Source organism: Oncorhynchus tshawytscha, linkage group LG29 (genome assembly GCF_018296145.1).
Source record: "Oncorhynchus tshawytscha isolate Ot180627B linkage group LG29, Otsh_v2.0, whole genome shotgun sequence".
Taxonomy (NCBI): Eukaryota; Metazoa; Chordata; class Actinopteri; order Salmoniformes; family Salmonidae; genus Oncorhynchus; species Oncorhynchus tshawytscha.
Genome location: NC_056457.1, coordinates 34,210,235 through 34,229,782, shown reverse-complemented (window position 1 = coordinate 34,229,782; position 19,548 = coordinate 34,210,235). Strand labels below are relative to the sequence as shown.

Below are 19,548 nucleotides of genomic sequence, written 5' to 3'. Positions count from 1 at the left end.
CAAATTCTCTAAAACAACATTGGAGGCGGCTTATGGTAGAGAAATTAACATTCAATTCACTGGCAACAGCTCTGTTGGACATTCCTGCAGTCAGCATGCCAATTGCACGCTCCCTCAAAACTTGAGACATCTGTGGCATTGTGATGTGTGACAAAACTGCACATTTTAGAGTGACATTTATTTTCCCCAGCACAAGGTGCACCTGTGTAATGACCATGCTGTTTAATCAGCTTGTCGATATGCCACACCTGTCAGGTGGATGGATCAACTTGGCCAGTGATTCATGCACACTAACAGGAATGTAAACACATTTGTACCGAACATTGAAGAGAAATAAGCTTTTTATGGGACCAACACTTTACATGTTGCGTTCAACAGCTCCTGATGGCTCTGGTCTAAAGTAGTGCACTACATATATAGGGAATAGGGTGTCATAGGGCTCTGGTCTAAAGTAGTGCACTACATATATAGGGAATAGGGTGTCATAGGGTTCTGGTCTAAAGTAGTGCACTACATATATAGGGAATAGGGTGTCATAGGGTTCTGGTCTAAAGTAGTGCACTATATAGGGAATAGGGTGCCATAGGACTCTGGTCTAAAGCAGTGCACTATATAGGGAGTAGGGAGCCATTGGCGACTGTGAATTTCCGTGGCTCTTTCCTGTCATTTCAAATTTACCCTGTGGTGGAAATGAGAGGGGGATATGACAGATGCGGATCGGGAGGGCCGTTCAAGGGGTCATATGTCATCACGGGGTGCACACGCCCTTTGAGGGAGAGGGGGGGGGTCCTGGGAACAACCTGGAGAGACAGGCCCGGGAACCACCTGGAGAGACAGGCCCGGGAACTACCTGGAGTGACAGGCCCGGGAACTACCTGGAGAGACAGGTCTGGGAACTACCTGGAGAGACAGGCCCGGGAACCACCTGGAGAGACAGGCCCGGGAACCACCTGGAGAGACAGGCCTGGGAACTACCTGGAGGGACAGGCCCGGAAACTACCTGGAGAGAGGCCCGGGAACTACCTGGAGAGAGGCACGGGAACCACCTGGAGAGACAGGCCCGGGAACCACCTGGAAAGACAGGCCCGGGAACCACCTGGAAAGACAGGCCCGGGAACTACCTGGAGAGACAGGCCTGGGAACCACCTGGAGAGACAGGCCCGGGAACTACCTGCAGAGACAGGCCCGGACAGAGAGACAGGACAAGAACAGAGAGACAGACAGACAGAGAGAGAACAGAGAGACAGACAGACAGAGAGAGAGAGAGAGAGAGAGAGAGAGAGAGAGAAGAGAGAGAGACAGAACATGGGGTCTGGCTCTCCTGGCGTCTGTATGTCATGGTTGGGCTGTCCTGTGGAAATCATTAAATAGAAGCACTAGGCCGTCACTTAACTTCCTGGTGCAGTGTCAGGAGGAGATGAAGGGAGAGCTTTATCTGACTCTAGAGGTGTGTGTGTGTGTGTGTGTGTGTGTGTGTGTGTGTGTGTGTGTGTGTGTGTGTGTGTGTGTGTGTGTGTGTGTGTGTGTGTGTGTGTGTGTGTGTGTGTGTGTGTGTGTGTGTGTGTGTGCCTGTCTTTCCAGGTGGTTCCCGGGCCTGTCTTTCCAGGTGGTTCCCGGGCCTGTCTCTCCAGGTAGTTCCCGGGCCTCTCTCCAGGTAGTTCCCGGGCCTGTCTCTCCAGGTGGTTCCCGGGCCTGTCTCTCCAGGTGGTTCCCGGGCCTCTCTCCAGGTAGTTCCCGGGCCTGTCTCTCCAGGTGGTTCCCGGGCCTCTCTCCAGGTAGTTCCCGGGCCTGTCTCTCCAGGTGGTTCCCGGGCCTCTCTCCAGGTAGTTCCCGGGCCTGTCTCTTCAGGTGGTTCCCAGGCCTCTCTCCAGGTAGTTCCCGGGCCTGTCTCCCAAGGTAGTTCCCGGGCCTGTCTCTCCAGGTGGTTCCCGGGCCTGTCTCTCCAGGTGGTTCCCGGGCCTCTCTCCAGGTAGTTCCCGGGCCTGTCTCTCCAGGTGGTTCCCGGGCCTCTCTCCAGGTAGTTCCCGGGCCTGTCTCTCCAGGTGGTTCCCGGCCTCTCTCCAGGTAGTTCCCGGGCCTGTCTCTCCAGGTGGTTCCCAGGCCTCTCTCCAGGTAGTTCCCGGGCCTGTCTCTCCAGGTGGTTCCCGGGCCTCTCTCCAGGTAGTTCCCGGGCCTGTCTCCCAAGGTAGTTCCCGGGCCTGTCTCTCCAGGTGGTTCCCGGGCCTGTCTCTCCAGGTGGTTCCCGGGCCTCTCTCCAGGTAGTTCCCGGGCCTGTCTCTCCAGGTGGTTCCCGGGCCTCTCTCCAGGTAGTTCCCGGGCCTGTCTCTCCAGGTGGTTCCCGGCCTCTCTCCAGGTAGTTCCCGGGCCTGTCTCTCCAGGTGGTTCCCAGGCCTCTCTCCAGGTAGTTCCCGGGCCTGTCTCTCCAGGTGGTTCCCGGGCCTCTCTCCAGGTAGTTCCCGGGCCTGTCTCTCCAGGTGGTTCCCAGGCCTCTCTCCAGGTAGTTCCCGGGCCTGTCTCTCCAGGTGGTTCCCGGGCCTGTCTCTCCAGGTAGTGTGTGTGTTAGAAGGAGATGGAGAGAGCTTTATCTGAGGTGAACATTTTAAAGAATTTGGACCATGGGCCGTTCATTTATCTGAGGGGGCAAACAACTGTCCCTATGGGTCCTGGTCAAAACAAAACTAAAGCACTCTATAGGGAACAGGGGACACAGCCTTTTTAGGGGGGTGAAGTGGCTTTATGGGAATAACATGTAAGAGTCACATACCACTATTAGACTGAACGATAAATGTTGAAGTCATAGCAACAGATTGGCTACGTGAAGCGACGACCTCTGGAAGCTGAAAAAGTCAACGGTAGTCAGGGAAACCAATTCAGCTGCGCAATTGAGAACAGTCTTCTTCGCTTAAACCAAATCCCTCGAAAATCAGAGAGGTGCCCTATAACGTTATCGACGCAGCTGTTGTTCGGGGTTAACTGCCTTACTCAAGGGGAGAACGGCAGATTTACCACCATGCAGGCTCGGGTGTTCAAGCCAGCGACCTTTCGATGACTGACCTAACGCGCTTTACCGCTAAACTACCTGCCGACTGAATCAAACGTATGTATCAAAAATAATTCGTATTTATTTTTTATCAAAGGCAACTATTAGCTTGTATAAAAAGGAAAGGATAATGGAACATGAAGCAACCACAGGTATATAAATTATATTTGCTTTATTAAAAGGCAACTATTATGTAAGAAAAGCATGAAGCAACCACATGAACATGCAGTTGACTTTTATTTTAAATATAACAAATAATTTAATTACTACCCTACTTCTTATTTCATGGCCAAACTAAATAATCACATTTTTCATTTTACTGAAAACACTGGAAAACCTCACAGACCCGAAAATATGTATAATATATGTAGCATGAGTGTGTGTGTGTGTGTGTGTGTGTGTGTGTGTGTGTGTGTGTGTGTGTGTGTGTGTGTGTGTGTGTGTGTGTGTGTGTGTGTGTGTGTGTGTGTGTGTGTGTGTGTGTGTGCAGCTACAATCCAATTCCAGTGTTCAAGGCCGGCTCACATTGACCACAAAGCGGAACTTCTATGTCATAAAACGCCATTCTTTTTTGTAGCGACAAAAACAAACAGGACGGAAAACAGTTGCGCACGAGCAGCGAATTGTACCATCTGAATATGTAGGATTTTAACACGGAAATACGATTAAACCGTGTAAAATAGGTTTTAATATGACTTAATAAAACAATGATTTGGCCTGCATTGCCTTGCCACTATTTTGTAGACTACATTATAATAGACCGGTCTACATAATTTAACCAAGTTTAATTTGAACAATAACCATTTTAAATAGGTGTATTCCATTTATCATATAAAACATGAATATATATAATGTTGTGACTCAGGTGCATCATTTTCTAATTATTTAAATAGTCAGGTTTATTAGCACTAAAATGAATGTCATAATGTATCTGTCAAACAATTATATACCTAATCTAGCCTAATGTGCAGTCCTACAATCCCATAGGTAAAGCAATAATATAATTAATATGTTTAAATCCATGTGGGAAATACATTTTATGTAATTATTTTTACAATCAACGTTAATAAATAAAATAAGAAATGTGATATTAAAATGATCAAAATTAAATGTATATATTTCAGTCAAGTTTAGTGGTACGTTACCTGATCTATAAGTGCGGGTGGACTGGGAGGCCTGTGTGCGCCACGAGACGCGTGGATGTCCATCTGATATACGGGACCTAAAGATAACTTATACAAATCCACATATATAAAAAAAAAAAATCGTAAATAATCAACTATTTTTTTAAACCTTTATTTAACTACGCAAGTCAGTTCAGAACACATTCTTATTTTAAATCACGGTCTAGGAAGAGTTCAGGGGCAGAACGACAGATGTGTACCTTGTCAGCTCGTCAGCTCGGGGACACCTTTCAGTTTCTAGTCCAACGCTCTAACTACTAGGCTACCTGCCACCCCATCACATAACTTATAGACCTAGGCCTAAATATCCAATAAAATATATTTAAAAAAAAAATATATATATATATATATATAAAGTCGGAAGGTGATATGTGTGACAAAAAATTTTTTATATACTATTTAGTTTTTTTTATTAAAGTAAATAATTACAATAACATTAGACATGTTAATGCTGTTGCCTAAGAGTTTTATTTTATTTTGATAAACATTTTATGCATTTCAATAAAGGTTTATGTTTAGTAATATATTTACTGAATGTTTTGATTGCTTATTGCCAAGTGTTCCATGCAGCTGTTGTAGAGCTATTTGTCTTAAATGAGATCACAGTCTTTGGGGTTCCATGAGGAAGATAGAAAACATGAGTTTATTTAATATTGTTAGTTATTGATAATAATACAATCGATAGATTAAGTTTACAGTCAAACAGGCCTATAAAATAGTTGTACCTACAACATTTAAATAGATGTGTTTGTTATATGTGTTTAAATGTTTGTGTTCAGAAGTAAAACATATTTTCTCAGAGGTGAGCTTGCCTTGCTGTGTTTCATGGTGCCTAGGAGACTTCTACCATGTACGGGAGGAGCCTTGGCCGGTAATTAGCGCGGAGTGGTGATGACGGTAATGAAGCAGTGTCCGGTGTCACCGTGGCTTGGTGCGTGACAGACCGGGAAGAACACCGTCCTCTCGCTCAGCACTCTGGTTTTGTTGCTGCGCCGCTTTCATGTAGAAACACCGCCATCTGCTGGCCGAAAACAGAAAACACCAAACTTTCTTTACAATGTGACCAAAGTCCCCCATAAAATATTTTGAAGTTCACAAAACAGGCTTTAGCTGCAACACAAGATTGACCACATCCCAGATTTCCCACAAGGGCCTAATTTCCCAAGCCCACAGAGAGCACCATCAACACAGACTTTTAAGTCTTTCAGTCAAATAAATCTTAAGTTAAGGTGAAATATATATATAAATATAAATATATATTTTAAGTCTTTCAGTCAAAGAGGATGATGGACGGAAGGGTTTTGACGTAACGTTGAGGATGGACAGGGTTTGGTGTAACTCTGAGGAGGGAAGGGGTTTGGTGTAACTCTGAGGAGGGAAGGGGTTTGGTGTAACACTGAGGAGGGAAGGGTTTTGGTGTAACTCTGAGGAGGGAAGGGTTTTGGTGTAACTCTGAGGAGCGAAGGGGTTTGGTGTAACTCTGAGGAGGGAAGGGGAGTGGTTTGGTGTAACACTGAGGAAGTAAGGGGTTTGGTGTAACACTGAGGAGGGAAGGGGTTTGGTATAACTCTGAGGAGGGAGGGAAAGGGGTTTGGTGTAACACTGAGGAGGGAAGGGGTTTGGTGTAACTCTGAGGAGGGAAGGGGTTTGGTATAACACTGAGGAAGGAAGGGGTTTGGTGTAACACTGAGGAGGGAAGGGTTTTGGTGTAACACTGAGGAGGGAAGGGGTTTGGTGTAACTCTGAGGAGGGAAGGGGTTTAGTGTAACACTGAGGAAGGAAGGGTTTTGGTGTAACACTGAGGAGGGAAGGGTTTTGGTGTAACACTGAGGAGGGAAGGGTTTTGGTTTAACTCTGAGGGAAGGGGTTTGGTGTAACTCTGAGGAGGGAAGGGAAGGGGTTTGGTCTAACACTGAGGAGGGAAGGGGTTTGGTGTAACTCTGAGGAGGGAAGGGGAGTGGTTTGGTGTAACACTGAGGAAGGAAGGGGTTTGGTGTAACACTGAGGAGGGAAGGGTTTGGTGTAACTCTGAGGAGGGAAGGGGTTTAGTGTAACACTGAGGAAGGAAGGGGTTTGGTGTAACACTGAGGAGGGATGGGGTTTGGTGTAACTCTGAGGAGGGAAGGGGTTTGGTGTAACACTGAGGAGGGAAAGGTTTTGGTGTAACACTGAGGAGGGAAGGTAAGGGGTTTGGTGTAACACTTAGGAGGGAAGGGGTTTGGTGTAACACTGAGGAGGGAAGGGGTTTGGTGTAACACTGAGGAGGGAAGGGGTTTTGTTAAACACTGAGGAGGGAAGGGGTTTGGTGTAACTCTGAGGAGGGAAGGGGAGTGGTTTGGTGTAACACTGAGGAAGTAAGGGGTTTGGTGTAACTCTGAGGAGGGAAGGGGTTTGGTATAACTCTGAGGAGGGAGGGGAAGGGGTTTGGTGTAACACTGAGGAGGGAAGGGGTTTGGTGTAACTCTGAGGAGGGAAGGGGAGTGGTTTGGTGTAACACTGAGGAAGGAAGGGGTTTGGTGTAACACTGAGGAGGGAAGGGTTTTGGTGTAACACTGAGGAGGGAAGGGGTTTGGTGTAACTCTGAGGAGGGAAGGGGTTTAGTGTAACACTGAGGAAGGAAGGGTTTTGGTGTAACACTGAGGAGGGAAGGGTTTTGGTGTAACACTGAGGAGGGAAGGGTTTTGGTTTAACTCTGAGGGAAGGGGTTTGGTGTAACTCTGAGGAGGGAAGGGAAGGGGTTTGGTCTAACACTGAGGAGGGAAGGGGTTTGGTGTAACTCTGAGGAGGGAAGGGGAGTGGTTTGGTGTAACACTGAGGAAGGAAGGGGTTTGGTGTAACACTGAGGAGGGAAGGGTTTGGTGTAACTCTGAGGAGGGAAGGGGTTTAGTGTAACACTGAGGAAGGAAGGGGTTTGGTGTAACACTGGGAGGGATGGGGTTTGGTGTAACTCTGAGGAGGGAAGGGGTTTGGTGTAACACTGAGGAGGGAAAGGTTTTGGTGTAACACTGAGGAGGGAAGGTAAGGGGTTTGGTGTAACACTTAGGAGGGAAGGGGTTTGGTGTAACACTGAGGAGGGAAGGGGTTTGGTGTAACACTGAGGAGGGAAGGGAAGGGGTTTGGTGTAACACTGAGGAGGGAAGGGGTTTTGTTAAACACTGAGGAGGGAAGGGGTTTGGTGTAACTCTGAGGAGGGAAGGGGAGTGGTTTGGTGTAACACTGAGGAAGGAAGGGGTTTGGTGTAACTCTGAGGAGGGAAGGGGTTTGGTGTAACACTGAGGAGGGAAAGGGTTTCGTGTAACACTGAGGAGGGAAGGGGTTTGGTGTAACAATGAGGAGGGAAGGGGTTTGGTGTAACTCTGAGGAGGGAAGGGGTTTGGTGTAACACTGAGGAGGGAAGGGAAGGGGTTTGGTGTAACACTGAGGAGGGAAGGGGTTTGGTGTAACACTGAGGAGGGAAGGGAAGGGGTTTGGTGTAACACTGAGGAGGGAAGTGGTTTGGTGTAACACTGAGGAGGGAAGGGAAGGGGTTTGGTGTAACACTGAGGAGGGGAGGGGTTTGGTGTAACACTGAGGAGGGAAGGGTTTTGGTGTAACTCTGCGGAGGGAAGGGTTTTGGTTTAACTCTGAGGGAAGGGGTTTGGTGTAACTCTGAGGAGGGAAGGGAAGGGGTTTGGTGTAACACTGAGGAGGGAAGGGGTTTGGTGTAACACTGAGGAGGGAAGGGGTTTGGTGTAACTCTGAGGAGGGAAGGGGTTTGGTGTAACACTGAGGAGGTAAGGGGTTTGGTGCAACACTGAGGAGGGAAGGGAAGGGGTTTGAGGAGGGAAGGGGTTTGGTAACACTGAGGAGGGAAGGGAAGGGGTTTTGTGTAACACTGAGGAGGGAAGGGAAGGGGTTTGGTGTAACACTGAGGAGGGAGGGAAGGGGTTTGGTGTAACACTGAGGAGGGAAGGGAAGGGGTTTGGTGTAACACTGAGGAGGGAAGGGGTTTGGTGTAACACTGAGGAGGGAAGGGGTTTGGTGTAACACTGAGGAGGGAGGGGAAGGGGTTTGGTGTAACACTGAGGAGGGAAGGGGTTTGGTGTAACACTGAGGAGGGAAGGGAAGGGGTTTTGGTGTAATCTGTTTCACTCCATAATGAAGGTGGAGCATACCAACAGGCTCAGAGACAGTTTCTATCTACAAGCCATCAGACTGTATCAGAGCATGAGGTCTGATACCAACAGGCTCAGAGACAGTTCCTATCTACAAGCCATCAGACTGTATCAGAGCATGAGGTCTGATACCAACAGGCTCAGAGACAGTTCCTATCTACAAGCCATCAGACTGTATCAGAGCATGAGGTCTTATACCAACAGGCTCAGAGACAGTTCCTATCTACAAGCCATCAGACTGTATCAGAGCATGAGGTCTTATACCAACAGGCTCAGAGACAATTCCTATCTACAAGCCATCAGACTGTATCAGAGCATGAGGTCTTATACCAACAGGCTCAGAGACAGTTCCTATCTACAAGCCATCAGACTGTATCAGAGCATGAGGTCTTATACCAACAGGCTCAGAGACAGTTCCTATCTACAAGCCATCAGACTGCTGAACACCTGAACTGGACTGAACACCTGCTCTGATTCTCTGCACCTTAGAACACATGAATTTAACCACACACACACACACACACACACACACACACACACACACACACACACACACACACACACACACACACACACACACACACACACACACACACACACACACACACTCATGCTACATATAACATCACAACTGTTGCTACCAGACTGTTATTATATAGCTCAGTTTATACACTTGATCCCCCCCCTTTCCCCAATATACGTGTAAATATTGGGACTATAAATTGCTAAAATGTTTATTCTATTCTACTGAGACATTTACTTTACGTTCATATTCTTCTCTTTCATTATTTCCTATTGTTGTTGCATTGCCCAGAAGGAACCTGCGAGTGACCATTCAGAGAGGTGTGGGGGGTAGAGTGACCATTCAGAGAGGTGTGTGGGGGGGTAGAGTGACCATTCAGAGAGGTGTGTGGGGTGTGTTCAGAGGGTGGGGGGTGGAGTGACCATTCAGAGAGGTGTGGGGGGTGTGTGTTCAGGGGTGTGGGGGGAGAGTGACCATTCAGAGAGGTGTGGTGGGGGGTGGAGTGACCATTCAGAGAGGTGTGGGGGGTAGAGTGACCATTCAGAGAGGTGTGTGTGTGTGTTAGGGGGTGGAGTGACCATTCAGAGAGGTGTGTGTGACCCTTCAGAGGGGGGGGGGTAGAGTGACCATTCAGAGAGGTGTGGGGGGTAGAGTGACCCTTCAGAGAGGTGTGGGGGGTGTGACCCTTCAGAGGGGGGGGTGGAGTGACCATTCAGAGAGGTGTGTGGGGTGAGTGTTAGGGGGGTAGAGTGACCATTCAGAGAGGTGTGTGTGTGTGTTAGGGGGTAGAGTGACCATTTAGAGAGGTGTGTGTGTGTGTTAGGGGGGTAGAGTGACCATTCAGAGAGATGTGTGTGTGTGTTAGGGGGGGAGTGACCATTCAGAGAGGTGTGTGTGTGTGTTCAGGAGGTGTGTGTGTTGGGGGGTGGAGTGACCATTCAGAGAGGTGTGTGTGTGTGTTAGGGGGGTGGAGTGACCATTCAGAGAGGTGTGTGTGTGTGTTAGGGGGGTAGAGTGACCATTTAGAGAGGTGTGTGTGTGTGTTAGGGGGGTAGAGTGACCATTTAGAGAGGTGTGTGTGTGTGTTAGGGGGTGGAGTGACCATTCAGAGAGGTGTGTGTGTGTGTTAGGGGGGGGGGGTAGAGTGACCATTTAGAGAGGTGTGTGTGTGTGGGGGGGGGTGGAGTGACCATTCAGAGAGGTGTGTGTGTTGGGGGGGGTAGAGAGGTGAGGGGTAGAGGGGGTTTCAGAGGGGGTAGAGAGGGTGGGGGGGGTAGGGACCATTTCAGAGAGAGGTGGAGGGGGGAGGGTGGGGGTAGAGTGACCATTTCAGAGAGATGTGGAGGGGGTGAGAGGTGTGGGGGGTGGAGAGGGGTTTCAGGGGGTAGAGATGGGTAGAGAGGTGTGGGGGGGGTAGAGTGACCATTTCAGAGAGATGTCGGAGGGGGTAGAGAGGTGTGGGGGGTAGAGTGACCATTTCAGAGAGGTGTGGGAGGGGGGTAGAGAGGTGTGGAGTGGGGGTAGAGTGACCATTTCAGAGAGATGTCGGAGGGGGTAGAGGGGGTAGAGTGACCATTTCAGAGGATGGGAGGGGGGTAGAGAGGTGTGGGGGGGGGTAGAGTGACCATTTCAGAGAGAGATGTCGGGGGGGTAGAGAGGTGTGGGGGGGGTAGAGTGACCATTTCAGAGAGGTGTGGGGGGGGTAGAGAGGTGTGGGGGGGGTAGAGTGACCATTTCAGAGAGATGTCGGAGGGGGTAGAGAGGTGTGGGGGGGGGGGGTAGAGTGACCATTTCAGAGAGATGTCGGAGGGGGGGTAGAGAGGTGTGGGGGGGGTAGAGTGACCATTTCAGAGAGATGTCGGAGGGGGTAGAGAGGTGTGGGGGGGGTGGGGGGGGGGTAGAGTGACCATTTCAGAGAGATGTCGGGGGGTAGGGGTGTGGGGGGGTAGAGAGGTGTGGGGGGTAGAGAGGTGACCATTTCAGAGAGATGTCGGAGGGGGTAGAGAGGTGTGGGGGGTAGAGTGACCATTTCAGAGAGATGTCGGAGGGGGGTAGAGAGGTGGGAGGGGGGTAGGGGGTAGAGAGAGGTGACCATTTGGAGAGAGATGTCGGAGGGGGGTAGAGAGGTGTGGGGGGGTAGAGTGACCATTTCAGAGAGATGTCGGAGGGGGGTAGAGAGGTGTGGGGGGGGGGCAGAGACCATTTCAGAGAGATGTCGGAGGGGGGTAGAGAGGTGTGGGGGGGGTAGAGAGGTGTGGGGGGTAGAGAGGTGTGGGGGGTAGAGAGGTAGAGGGGGTGACCATTTCAGGGGAGAGAGGTGTGGGGGGGGTAGAGAGGTGTGGGGGGGGTAGAGAGGTGTGGGGGGGGAGGACCATTTCAGAGAGATGTCGGAGGGGGTAGAGAGGTGTGGGGGGTAGAGTGACCATTTCGTCAGAAGGTGGATAACATGCTACTAATAAAAGTTGAAACTGGAACCTCCTGGAGGAAAGTGGGACTCTTGGAAGTCTTATAGGAGATGTGGTTACTGAAACAGGGCACTGGGGAGGTTCTCCTCTCCACCAAGCTCCCCCCCAGGGCCTCAATATTAACTAATTATCCAGTACTGATACCAGCTGTTACTGTGACTTACGGTTATTATTTATCATTTATCAACCTCCCTGAATGGTTAACCGGTCAGGTATGGTTAATCCCACCCCAGGGCCCACTCCAGGCCCCTGGCCCTGCCATACGAGACCCAGGGATGGTGGCTGGGTTCAGGCAGGCGTAACTGGACCTTCCCCTCTCTGGGTCATTATGGAGCTCCCACAGCACCTGTATACTAGAGCAGGACTCCTCAGGGCTGATGGGATATTTATGAGGGGTATGAGGCATCTAGGGCTGTTACTGTTAGCTTGTTTCTCCAGCCTACAGGGTGGGGTGAGGAGGGGTGGGGTGAGGAGGGGTGAGGTAGGGTAGGGTGGGGTGAGGAGGGGTGAGGCAGGGAGGGGTGGGCAGGGTGGGGTGGGGTGAGGAGGGGTGAGGCAGGGTGGGGTGGGGTGAGGAGGGGTGAGGCAGGGTGGGGTGAGGAGGGGTGAGGCAGGGTGGGGTGAGGAGGGGTGAGGAGAGGTGGGGTGAGGAGGGGTGGGGTGAGGAGGGGTGAGGCAGGGTGGGGTGAGGAGGGGTGAGGAAGGGAAGGGACAGGCAGCTGTGTGTGTGTGTGTGTGTGTGTGTGTGTGTGTGTGTGTGTGTGTGTGTGTGTGTGTGTGTGTGTGTGTGTGTGTGTGTGTGTGTGTGTGTGTTAACATTAGTAAGGTCAAGGTATGGACCCAAAAAACCCACATCAAAAATGTACCCACATCTAACCCCCTCTGAAACCATGTACCCCCTCTGAAACCATGTACAACCAATCTAACCCCCCCCTCCCATGTACAACTCTGAAACCATGTACAACCAATCTAACCCCCAATCCCCCCCCCCCCTCTGAAACCATGTACAACCAATCTAACCCCCCTCCCCCCTCTGAAACCATGTACAACCAATCCCCCCCTCCCCCCCTCCCTCCCTTTTCAGGCAGCGTCAATAGGGATATTTAAGACCAAACAAAAGCTGGTTTTAGAGGTTACGCAGTTGGTTATGGTATGAACTTTGACAGCGGAAACACAGCCTATCCAGCCGTGACGACCACTGACCATATGAACATGGAACAATAGTAGCCTAATGTGCTTTTGGTGCCTGTAAACTTCGTATTTAGAAACACAAAAAAACAACACAAAAAAATTCCACATTTCGTTTTATTTGGTTAAAAACCAAGCATAGCTTCCCCTCCTCTCAATAAAGTCTCAATGCGATGCAATAGCGAAGGAGTCAAACCGCTTGGAAATACATATTAATCCCCAAAGCGTTATTAACATATAACGCTTGAGATGAGTAAAACAGTGAGATGACATTCACTTTGTATCTCTGCCTTGTAGTTATGCCCACTTTATTTTAGCCATGCAGGTCCCGTTTTGGACTTTGGTAAATAAACACCCTCCTTCATGTAGCCCACGTGTCATACCCATCATGAGAGATGAGATCCTCCGTGAAACCCGGTGAACCTCGTATTTATAAGTTACCTGTAACTCTGTAATAATTGATGTTTTCCGTTTCGTATGTTCCCAAGCCCTCCGTAGGCCTAATATAACGACGGCTGGTTCAACAGGGCTCTATTATTATCCCGGAGACTTTACATTTGACACATATTTATTGTTGTTCTTTTTAAAAAAAAAAAAAAAAACAGATGGACTTGTTTTGTCGTTTAATTTCATTACAACCAATCGTATTAGAACTCTTCGCCTTCTTGGTTTTATGGTCACAAGGTCACAAGGTCCGCGGCATTGTGTGAATCTGTCTGTTAAAATGGTTCAGATTGTGTTCAGAAAACACAGGCCTATCAGGGAGCAGGATAACAGTGAGTGGATAAAACACAGGCCTATCAGGGAGCAGTATAACAGTGAGTGGATAAAACACAGGCCTATCAGGGAGCAGTATAACAGTGAGTGGATAAAACACAGGCCTATCAGGGAGCAGTATAACAGGCCTATCAGGGAGCAGTATAACAGTGAGTGGATAAAACACAGGCCTATCAGGGAGCAGGATAACAGTGAGTGGATAAAACACAGGCCTATCAGGGAGCAGGATAACAGTGAGTGGATAAAACACAGGCCTATCAGGGAGCAGTATAACAGGCCTATCAGGGAGCAGTATAACAGTGAGTGGATAAAACACAGGCCTATCAGGGAGCAGTATAACAGGCCTATCAGGGAGCAGGATAACAGTGTGAGTGGATAAAACACAGGCCTATCAGGGAGCAGGATAACAGTGAGTGGATAAAACACAGGCCTATCAGGGAGCAGGATAACAGGCCTATCAGGGAGCAGTATAACAGTGAGTGGATAAAACACAGGCCTATCAGGGAGCAGGATAACAGTGAGTGGATAAAACACAGGCCTATCAGGGAGCAGTATAACAGGCCTATCAGGAGCAGTATAACAGGGTAGAGTGGATAAAACACAGGCAGGGAGCCTATCAGGAGCATAACAGTGAGTGGATAAAACACAGGCCTATCAGGGAGCAGTATAACAGTATAACAGGCCTATCAGGGAGCAGTAGTGGATAAAACAGGCTATCAGGGAGCAGTATAACAGGGAGCAGTATAACAGGCATATCAGGGAAAGTATAACAGGCCTATCAGGGAGCAGGAACTAAAACAGTGAGTGGATAAAACACAGGCCTATCAGGGAGCAGGATAACAGTGAGTGGATGTTTCAGGCCTATCAGGGAGCAGTATAACAGGATAAAACACAGGCCTATCAGGGAGCAGTATAACAGGCCTATCAGGGAGCAGTATAACAGTGAGTGGATAAAACACAGGCCTATCAGGGCAAGGTGCAGGATAACAGTGAGTGGATAAAACACAGGCCTATCAGGGAGCAGGATAACAGTGAGTGGATAAAACACAGGCCTATCAGGGAGCAGTATAACAGGCCTATCAGGGAGCAGTATAACAGTGAGTGGACATTCTCCCTTTCTCTTCATATTAGATCGTTGTCAAGCTATTGTGAACAGTTTGGATGTGCATTAAAAACCCTCCACAGTCTGTGTTGTTTTAATATTAATTGTCCACAGGGAGAAATGATGATGCCTGTAAGTGTGACATAGTTGTTGTGTTTGTTTTGTTTAGAATTTGATTAGAATATTTGACGTTCTCTTTCTAGGCTTTATCAATAATTCATTTAATATTGTTTATTGACCATGTTTGGCATCTCCATGGCTCCACCATAATGCAATGTACAGGAGGCCTAGCCCCTATATCAGTGTGAATCTGGCTCTACCATAATGCAATGTACAGTAGGCATAGCCCCTATATCAGTGTGAATCTGGCTCCACCATAATGCAATGTACAGGAGGCATAGCCCCTATATCAGTGTGAATGTTATTGAAGCCATGCAATGAACAATGTGGACATGGACAATTAATTGAAGTTAACATATTTAGTAAAGATAGGTCTGCATTTTGTTATTTTGTTTCTGTAAGACATTTAATGAACTGTAAACGGACTAACATTTGAAATGGAGTTGATTCCAGGGCAGTACACAAAACACCATAATACACAACTTGGAAACAGCCACATATTTCACCATGGAGAACGTTCTGATTGGCCAGCGAGGGGCCAAGCCTCGACACACACACAACGTGTTTCTTAATCAAAACCCCAGCATGTGCGCCGATAATTGTAATAGGGGAAAATAGCAACACCTTTTTTTATTTTTTTTTATCTCAGACAAATCCCTGAATCTATAGGAACTTTTACAGCCTGCGGTTATATTTACCATTGCATTAAGTTTGATTAGCCCCCTAGAATGAGCATTATGACGCATTAATATGACACTACAACGTTCTAATGCAGCCACGGTAGCTCGTCGTTAACATTACACTGGGAACATGAGAAGAAAAGTTCGCCTAACTCGTTAAATACTGTATACGACTCTGGTTTATTTGTATCGTTGACAAATGACAACAACAAACAACAACAACAACAAAAATCGTATCAAAAGTAAAGTGAATATTGTATTTTTGAAAAGATACTTTTAAAGATGGAATATTCATCCAAATTAATATAATGATTTGTGCAGTGAACAAAGGACTTTGTGAATTTGTTTCTTGTACTCTGTCAATTGAAAATGTTATTTTGTAGCATGAGTCATTTTGATGGTCAGTTTATTAGACTTTGTGCTTAGTGTTGTGAAAATTGCACCAACATTAATTGAAAAAAAAAAACGAGCAGTCAGGATGAAGATGGTCAGAGGACCACTTTATTAGACCTGGTCTGGTCATGTGTTGTGGATGCCAACAGAGGCTCAGGCTATAATTTGCACAGAAGGAGATTAAAGAGCAGTTTATATTGAGAGACAGAGAGAGAGAGAGATGGAAAAAAACGCTGTGGAACAGGGGTAGGCTTGGAGGAGAAACAGTGGAAGTACTGCTGTGTATCCCAAATGGCAACCTCTTCCTTATATAGCGCACTATTTTTAATCAGAGCCCTGTGGGTTAAATACGGTTTAGTGGTTTAGTGTGTTTACATTTGACGCACTCCATTACACTGCAAAATAAGTGAACATTCCTGATTGGTAGCCTAAGACCTTCCTGTTGTTTTACTTTACTTGATGTGGAAAAGCCACCAGAAATTCTACCCCTAAAAATTGGCGATGACATCATTCCAATGTTTCATTCCGCAGACTAGAGTAAATGTAGCGTTGGAGACGTTACCAGATAGGATGGAAACGAACTGAATTAGGCTCTGAGCCGGTGGAGGCTAGTCTCAACCCCACTAAGATAGACAACAACAATTAGGCTCTGAGCCAGTGGAGGCTAGTCTCAACCCCACTAAGATAGACAACAACAATTAGGCTGTGAGCAGGTGGAGGCTAGTCTCAACCCACCTAAGATAGACAACAACAATTAGGCTCTGAGCCAGTGGAGGCTAGTCTCAACCCCACTAAGATAGACAACAACAATTAGGCTCTGAGCAGGTGGAGGCTAGTCTCAACCCACCTAAGATAGACAACAACAATTAGGCTCTGAGCCAGTGGAGGCTAGTCTCAACCCCACTAAGATAAACAACAACAATTAGGCTCTGAGCCAGTGGAGGCTAGTCTCAACCCCACTAAGATAGACAACAACAATTAGGCTCTGAGCCAGTGGAGGCTAGTCTCAACCCCACTAAGATAGACAACAACAATTAGGCTCTGAGCCAGTGGAGGCTAGTCTCAACCCCACTAAGATAGACAACAACAATTAGGCTGTGAGCCAGTGGAGGCTAGTCTCAACCCACCTAAGATAGACAACAACAATTAGGCTCTGAGCCAGTGGAGGCTAGTCTCAACCCACCTAAGATAGACAACAACAATTAGGCTCTGAGCCAGTGGAGGCTAGTCTCAACCCCACTAAGATAGACAACAATTAGGCTGTGAGCCAGTGGAGGCTAGTCTCAACCCCACTAAGATAGACAACAACAATTAGGCTCTGAGCCAGTGGAGGCTAGTTTCAACCCACCTAAGATAGACAACAACAATTAGGCTCTGAGCCAGTGGAGGCTAGTCTCAACCCCACTAAGATAGACAACAACAATTAGGCTCTGAGCCAGTGGAGGCTAGTCTCAACCCCACTAAGATATACAACAACAATTAGGCTCTAAGCCAGTGGAGGCTAGTCTCAACCCCACTAAGATAGACAACAACAATTAGGCTCTGAGCCAGTGGAGGCTAGTCTCAACCCCACTAAGATAGACAACAACAATTAGGCTCTGAGCCAGTGGAGGCTAGTCTCAACCCCACTAAGATAGACAACAACAATTAGGCTCTGAGCCAGTGGAGGCTAGTCTCAACCCCACTAAGATAGACAACAACAATTAGGCTCTGAGCCAGTGGAGGCTAGTCTCAACCCCACTAAGATAGACAACAACAATTAGGCTCTGAGCCGGTGGAGGCTAGTCTCAACCCCACTAAGATAGACAACAACAATTAGGCTCTGAGCCAGTGGAGGCTAGTCTCAACCCCACTAAGATAGACAACAACAATTAGGCTGTGAGCAGGTGGAGGCTAGTCTCAACCCACCTAAGATAGACAACAACAATTAGGCTCTGAGCCAGTGGAGGCTAGTCTCAACCCCACTAAGATAAACAACAACAATTAGGCTCTGAGCCAGTGGAGGCTAGTCTCAACCCCACTAAGATAGACAACAACAATTAGGCTCTGAGCCAGTGGAGGCTAGTCTCAACCCCACTAAGATAGACAACAACAATTAGGCTCTGAGCCAGTGGAGGCTAGTCTCAACCCCACTAAGATAGACAACAACAATTAGGCTGTGAGCCAGTGGAGGCTAGTCTCAACCCCACTAAGATAGACAACAACATTTAGGCTCTGAGCCAGTGGAGGCTAGTCTCAACCCCACTAAGATAGACAACAACAATTAGGCTCTCTGAGCCAGTGGAGGCTAGTCTCAACCCCACTAAGATAGACAACAACAATTAGGCTCTGAGCCAGTGGAGGCTAGTCTCAACCCCACTAAGATAGACAACAACAATTAGGCTCTGAGCCAGTGGAGGCTAGTCTCAACCCCACTAAGATAGACAACAACAATTAGGCTCTGTGCCAGTGGAGGCTAGTCTCAACCCCACTAAGATAGACAACAACAATTAGGCTCTGAGCCAGTGGAGGCTAGACTCAACCCCACTAAGATAGACAACAACAATTAGGCTCTGAGCCAGTGGAGGCTAGTCTCAACCCAACTAAGATAGACAACAACAATTAGGCTCTGAGCCAGTGGAGGCTAGTCTCAACCCCACTAAGATAGACAACAACAATTAGGCTGTGAGCCAGTGGAGGCTAGTTTCAACCCACCTAAGATAGACAACAACAATTAGGCTCTGAGCCAGTGGAGGCTAGTCTCAACCCCACTAAGATATACAACAACAATTAGGCTCTGAGCCAGTGGAGGCTAGACTCAACCCCACTAAGATAGAAAACAACAATTAGGCTGTGAGCCAGTGGAGGCTAGTCTCAACCCCACTAAGATATACAACAACAATTAGGCTCTGAGCCAGTGGATGCTAGACTCAACCCCACTAAGATAGAAAACAACAATTAGGCTCTGAGCCAGTGGAGGCTAGTCTCAACCCCACTAAGATAGAAAACAACAATTAGGCTCTGAGCCAGTGGAGGCTAGTCTCAACCCACCTAAGATAGACAACAACAATTAGGCTCTGAGCCAGTGGAGGCTAGTCTCAACCCCACTAAGATAGACGCAACAACAACAATTAGGCTCTGAGCCAGTGGAGGCTAGTCTCAACCCCACTAAGATAGACGCAACAAAACAAACAAAAACGTTGGAGAGAAACCAATCGAAGCTCAGCAGGAAACACAATTCTGCCAGAGTACAGCATTTCTCCCAACGGCCTCCTGTCAAAGATCTCCCTAGCTGTGAGTCATGTCAGCCAGTGTCACGTTGTGCTCCTCCCTCTTCGGCCCCTAGGTCACCAGGCTGCTCGTTATGGGCTCACACCGTTCACCGTCGTTAAGTGCGTCAGCGTAGTATGACGCTCACCTGGTCACCATCACCTCCTTGATTACCTGCCCAATATCTGTCTCTCCCTTTGGTTCCTTCCCTATATATGTCCCTCCCTTTGGTTCCTTCCCTATATATGTCCCTCCCTTTGGTTCCTTCCCTATATATGTCCCTCCCTTTGGTTCCTTCCCTATATATGTCACTCCCTTTGGTTCCTTCCCTATATATGTCCCTCCCTTTGGTTCCTTCCCTATATATGTCCCTCCCTTTGGTTCCTTCCCTATATCTGTCACTCCCTTTGGTTCCTTCCCTATATATGTCCCTCCCCTTCCCTGGTTCCCTTCCCTTCCCTATATGTCCCTCCCTTTGGTTCCTTCCCTATATATGTCACTCCCTTTGGTTCCTTCCCTATATATGTCCCTCCCTTTGGTTCCTTCCCTATATATGTCCCTCCCTTTGGTTCCTTCCCTATATCTGTCACTCCCTTTGGTTCCTTCCCTATATATGTCACACCCTTTGGTTCCTTCCCTATATCTGTCACTCCCTTTGGTTCCTTCCCTATAT

At 48.1% G+C, this 19,548-nt stretch overlaps 2 long non-coding RNA genes across 2 annotated transcripts in view; one reads left to right on the top strand and one right to left on the bottom strand.

The window, feature by feature from the left end:
• Window positions 1–4,497, bottom strand: part of LOC121841330 — a 67,452-nt gene extending 62,955 nt beyond the window's left edge. Inside the window, exons 1-2 of the long non-coding RNA XR_006080302.1 lie at window positions 4,425–4,497; window positions 4,186–4,272 (exon numbers count right to left, since the gene is read on the bottom strand). This is a non-coding gene — a long non-coding RNA (uncharacterized LOC121841330). The remainder of the gene's footprint in view (window positions 1–4,185; window positions 4,273–4,424) is intronic.
• The window catches only part of LOC112238018, a 46,000-nt gene continuing 29,334 nt past the window's right edge, over window positions 2,883–19,548 (top strand). The window contains exon 1 of the long non-coding RNA XR_002951539.2: window positions 2,883–3,097. This is a non-coding gene — a long non-coding RNA (uncharacterized LOC112238018). The remainder of the gene's footprint in view (window positions 3,098–19,548) is intronic.